We start from the raw sequence: 6000 nt of genomic DNA on the forward strand, positions 1-6000 counted from the left end.
ATTTGACTGATTTTTTCACACTTAGCCAGATTTAACTAAGACTCATTCTCACAAAAGCACCGTTAAGTCCTCACTCTTTCCAAATCAAATTATTAAAAACACTCTAAAGCATGTATGGCAACAAAGAATGAAAATAGGAAGACTCCCTGAAGACATGTTCCATTAATTAACTAGGCTGAAAGGGGTTTTTTGTGGGGTGGAGGGTCATTCTTTCTTTCCACAAAATGCATTTTAGTTTGCTTCCAGACCAGCATGGAATAATTGAAATAGCCTGGTATGAAATGACTACTAAAATAATATAAATAAAATGGGTATAGAATAATTGCTAACATGATCCACAGTAATTTTAAAAAGTATTTGTGTCTGTCTGTCCATCTGTCAACACCATTGTTCCATGATTGTGAAACCTGGATACCAGAAAATTGGCATACATCCTAAAAGGTCCCAAGGGGTATGCATCTTAAAGTAATTTGGATTTTGAAATGCATTGATTTAAACCTGTAGTACCATTGACAGTCACTAGGTGGCAAACATCTCTAACTAGTGTGTAGCTTTGCATCTCAGCCTAGTGGGCGACTACTAAGAAGAGGGCCTTCTCTGTTGTGGCATCCTGACTATGGAAGAATTTCCCAGAGAGACTTCTCTGCCACCTACACTGTACTCTTTCCAATGCCCCGTGAATTTCTCAGGAATTCTAGTTTCAGTCTGCTTTGAATTCTGTATTGAATTTTAAATCTTTGCAATTGCACTGCTGCTAGGTTTTATTCTAGGTCTAATATTTAGTTTATATTTATTTTTGGTTTGTTTATTATTTAAAGCTTTTATAGACTGCCCCTCTACTGGCATCTCAGGACTGTTTACAAGAAACAACAAGTAAAATGGGAATTAAAATGGCACAGCAATATACTGTAGTCTTAACTAAAAATGAATAAATCTTAATCCAGGAGGGAGTAGTCCAAGAGAGAGTCATACAACTGTTCTGGGGCAGACTACTTGGGGAGACTCCTTGGAGAGCCAACAGAACTTTCCTTCGGTGTCTTATAAGGTGTGCACCATGACAGAGTTTATGTCTAGGGATGTCTGGAGGGTTGCTTTGTTCAGATTGGGCAGAAACAGTGTGTAAAACTCTCACAGCTATGTATTTCTAGGACATGCATCGGGCAGAAAAAGTTGGGTGCAGGCCTAATCCAATTCATGGAAAGGACCGTTGCAACAAGTTCACAGATAGTTCAAAGTGAGTTTTGCTCCCTCCTGCTAGAGACATAGGATGATGTTGTCTCAGTAGCAAGTAAAGGCCAACTGAAGCATAACCTTGGCAGCAATGAACTGCAGTGTGGTTTGTTCCACCCTCCCTGGAGGAACTTGCTGGACTGTTAAAAGGGCTGTGCTTGATTCAGTAGCCTTGGATTTCTGAGAGGCTGGAGAGATGGATACTTTGCTGAAGGTGCCACCTCTGACTCAGATGATAATGGAAAGGTTGAATAAGCATGGTTCAAGGAAGAAGTGTGAAGGTGTAAGAATTAACACTACCACTGTGACTTTTCTGTTTAACTTAGAGAAATGGACTAGTTAGTCATTGCTAACGTCATCTCTGTATTTCAAAAATGAAGACATTGCAGCAATTACCTGACGGGAATAGCAGAAGAAAAGTATTCCTGGCAATCCATGCATTTGCTTTACTTATGTTGCAAGGTTTTGCAGTGCCAATGCAGGGAATAAAGTAGGAGTAACAAGGACGATCCCAAATGCCAATTCATCATGAGGTGGTAATTGCCGGCACTGCCAACTTTCAACAGTCATTAATGAGGCTCACGGCACAGTCAGATTCCTTCCATGGCCTCCACTTGTGTTTCAGCATTGCAGCTTTGCCTGACTGCACAGAGCACCGTTCTGAGATTATGGAGCAGGGATCAAAAGGGAGTTTTGATCCATATTGTTCAGGGGAAGTGAAAGATAACTTGACACAAGCACGAATGGCTGGAAATTGGTTCCCAGGATTTAATGAGCAGCTGTAATTTGCTGTTGGACAGTAGAAGGCTTGACAATTCTTCCAGGGACTTCATGGTGCTTCTTTCTTTCCTCAGTGGCAGATCATATCATGGGGCTTGAGAAAGGCCATCAAAGTCAACTTTTTGATTTTCAGAAATAAAACTTTGATCAAGACAATGGTGGCAAACACCTATATTGGTATGATTTCATTTTGATTGTTTATCTCTTGCTATTAAAAACAAGGATTTCTGAAGTGCTTCATGGCATGTCTGACTGGACAGTAGGTCAGCGTGATTCTCCAGTTGAAGAACCAGACCTGGCACGTTGCCCAGAACTCGTGGGAGCCTCTGACCTGACCAAGAGCCCACCTCTGCATCAGTGGAGAAGAGAGATGCACGGAATGCTGCAACAGAAGTGGACACTGAGGAGTCCCCAGAAAGGACCTACGAGGACTGTCACAGCCTGTGACGTCCAAGGAGGCCAAATGTCCATCCACTCCTTAAGCACAGCGGTTCCAGAAGGTGGAAGCCCAAGCTGGCTTGCAGGAGCAAATGATACTCAACCAGGCTTTCTATGAGTAAAAGTTAATTGGGAGTAAAGGCTTCCTCATGTGCAAGGTCTTCTTAAAGGAGGCTGCACAAGTCAGCCAAACTCTTCAAAGTTCTCCAAATTCCACAGAAGTCTATTAGATTGAGATGTGGCGACTTATTTTATATTGTTATTTTTGTATTGTTATTTTTGTATTTTATTTTATGTTGTGAGCCGCCCCGAGGCTTCGGCGAATGGGGCGGCATAGAAATGTTTTAATAAATAAATAAATAAAATGTGTGTTTTTTCCTCCTTGCAACAGAAAATCAATACATATTTTCATCCGTATTTTATCAGGTCTACATAACAAATGTGCACATGTTTTAAATGCACATGTTCCTTTCCCATAATTAAATCATGCTTATGCACATTTCCCGAAAGTATTTCTGTGCAAATTTCTCAAATGTGTGCATGTTGCTGAAGGAACATTTTTGGGTCTACTAATTACATTGCAGCCCTGAAATACAGGGAATTCAACTGCAGGTTGCTTCCAAGTCCCTGTTCATCCCAGATTTTGTGAACTGGATAAATCCAGATCAAAAACTAACAAAAAATAATTGATCATACATCTCTGCTGACTTGCAGGTAAGGTTTGGGTGAACCTCCAAAAGCTTTGTCTAGGTAAGCTTTCAGTTAAAACCTACTAGCTGGGACTTGTGCTACAGACTTTGGCTGATGTTTGAACCCTGCTTTTTGGACTGTTTACCTGTGTTTTTAGCTTGGCCGCACCTCAGGCCCTTGACCTCCCCTTTCTAAACCAGTCATCCTTGCTCACTGCTTGCATGCTGACTTCTCTTGCATCCAACTGGCTTCTGGCTGGACCAAAACAAGCCTGGCTGACTTCTCTCTGTCTGCTGACTTGTGACTGGTTTTGACCCAGAGTTTGGTTGAGCCTGATCCATCCAGGATAATTTCCAGACAAGGTCCAAGCATGCTCTGTCCCCATGGGAGGTGGGAGATGATGGGACAAAGCTCAGTGTTCGTGCATGTGTGGGTGTTTGTGTGTGTAGTGTATAGTATCATGAAAGGAGGTGCGGCTGGCTGGAACCACGAACAACAGCTCACCTCACTACCATATTTTGCTGAAGTTCCCGCTACTCAGTCATCGTAACAGTTCAGATGGAAAAAACCCACACAGCCTTCTGTGCTGTGGATCCTCTCTCATTGGGAATAGAAGGATTTATTTTTCCCCGAGCACCAGCCAAAACACTGACATCTGGTGAGGTTGCTCTGGGTCAATGCCTTTCAAATATCACTTTTCATGCTAGCTGGCGCTCTCAGTCCTGGGCACTGCAAGGAAGAGAGGAAGCTGCCCCCGTGACTCGAAAGCTCTATTGGCGGGCGAGTGCCGTGAGTTGGCTGCACTCCCTGCTTGTTGCAGTGAAATTGCGATGACATTGGGCACTTGGAGCTCAGTGGAAGTTATTCCCAGGTGAACGTATACTGGCTTGCAGCTTTGCAGTCTGATCATTGACTTACCATGGCTTCAGTTGCTGAGACACATGCAAAGGATCACAGAATCAGAGAATCGGAGAATAGTAGCGTTGGAAGGGGCCATGAAGGACACCATGTTCTGAGTAATTTGCAAACCTTAAGAGCAGTGTTTTGATGGTTTAGAATGGCAGTAGACCATGGGTGGGTGGGGAAAAAGCACAGCCATAGAATCATAGAACAGTAAAGTTGGAAGGGGCCAGAAGGCCAGCGGGTCCAACCCCCTGTGGTTGCAGGACACTGCATTAACACCATCCCACTCAGGTGGCTGCCCAGTTTCTCCTTGAATGCCTCCAGTGTGGGAGAGCCCCCCACCTCTCCAGGCAGCTGGTCCCACTGCTGTATTGCCCTGACAGTGAGGAAGCTCTTCCTGATATCTAGCCTGAACCTGGGTTGTCACAGCTTGACTTGATTATTCCGTGTCCTGCACACTGGAATCAGCAAGAAGAGATCCTGACCCTCCTCTTTGTGTCAGCCTTTGAGGTTCCTATAGAGGGATATCATGTCCCCCCTCAGTCTTCCCTTCTCAAGGCTGAACATGCCAAGTTCTCCTTCTCCTTCACTGTCACTTCACTGACACCACATTAACACCATCCCACTCAGGTGGCTGCCCAGTTTCTCCTTGAATGCCTCCAGTGTGGGAGAGCCCCCCACCTCTCCAGGCAGCTGGTCCCACTGCCGTATTGCTCTGACTGTTCCTGATGTCCAGGAAGTGATGTCCTGATGTCCAGCCCGAACCTGGGTGGTCGCAACTTGATTTGATTATTGAATCGATGATACTGCTGCTCTGCACAGCACACCATCCTAAGTAAGAGCCAGGCCTGAGCACAGCACTTGTGGCTCACTCCCCACGTACTCAGATTCAAACCAGCAAGGCCTGCCAAACGCTGTGGCAGGAAGTGCTCCTCTTGTTTAGCCTGCCTGTCAGCCAGAAATGGCCGCTTCCAGGATACCCCATTCCACCCTCCCATTGTTTCCCATTTCCCCCATCCAACAGCATTCTTTGTCCACGGTGCACTGGCTGGGAATTGATTAGGGGGTCCCCCACTGGGAGTGCTCTGCTAAGTGGCTTTTGTTCCTCTGCACACCTCAGGGGTTCCCCCGGCCTCGTGCGTGGCTGAAATGCCCAGATAACGAGCAATGGGGTGCAGTTGCCAGTTCCCCGCTTGACGGACAGAGCCAGCGGACTGCACACCACCCCTGCCGATGTCCGGGCCAGAGCTGCGCAAACAGGCTGCAAGAATGAAGAGGGCATTGCAGGGACAGGCTTAAGGGGCAATAAGAAAGGGGCCTCTCCTGGGTGTGGGTCCTGGACAGGCATCCAGCCACACCTCCCCTTTCCCGTCCCCTTTCCACCCATGTGCAAAGCTCATGATTTGTGGTGCATCTGTATACACACATAAGGCTGGCTTGCCTTTAATGGCTTTTCCAGGCGGGTGGATGATGCATTGCTTCTGCAGAGCATCTCATTCCTATTCTTCATTTGATATCAGGCATTCCACAGACAAAGCATTAAAAAGTACCAATAAAATCCTCAGCAAAGCAGAGTGGCTCCTAATGCAATCAGGGGAGAAGAGGTAGTGTCTAACTGGAGATTGCTCTGAAAGGATGCCCCAGAGAAGATGTGAGGGACCGTTATTTGTTCTGTGCTTATTTATGCACTGGTGGGTCTTCCACATGCAGTGGCAATTTCTAGCATGCAGAGCAATTGCTGGCCATGTTATTTTTACTTCTACCTTCTGCCTACTGGGCGTTGCAACATCTGCTTGTTGTTCAGTCACAAAGTCACGCCCGACTCCTCGAGACCCCATGGACAACATTCCTCCAGGCTCTCCTGTCCTCCACCATCCCTCAGAGTCCACCCAAGCCCACACCTACCGCCCCAGTGACCCCATCCAGCCACCTCAACCTCTGCTGTCCCCTTCTCCCTGT

This window comes from Varanus komodoensis, unplaced genomic scaffold (genome assembly GCF_004798865.1).
Source record: "Varanus komodoensis strain SLA01 unplaced genomic scaffold, ASM479886v1 scaffold26, whole genome shotgun sequence".
Lineage (NCBI taxonomy): Eukaryota > Metazoa > Chordata > Lepidosauria > Squamata > Varanidae > Varanus > Varanus komodoensis.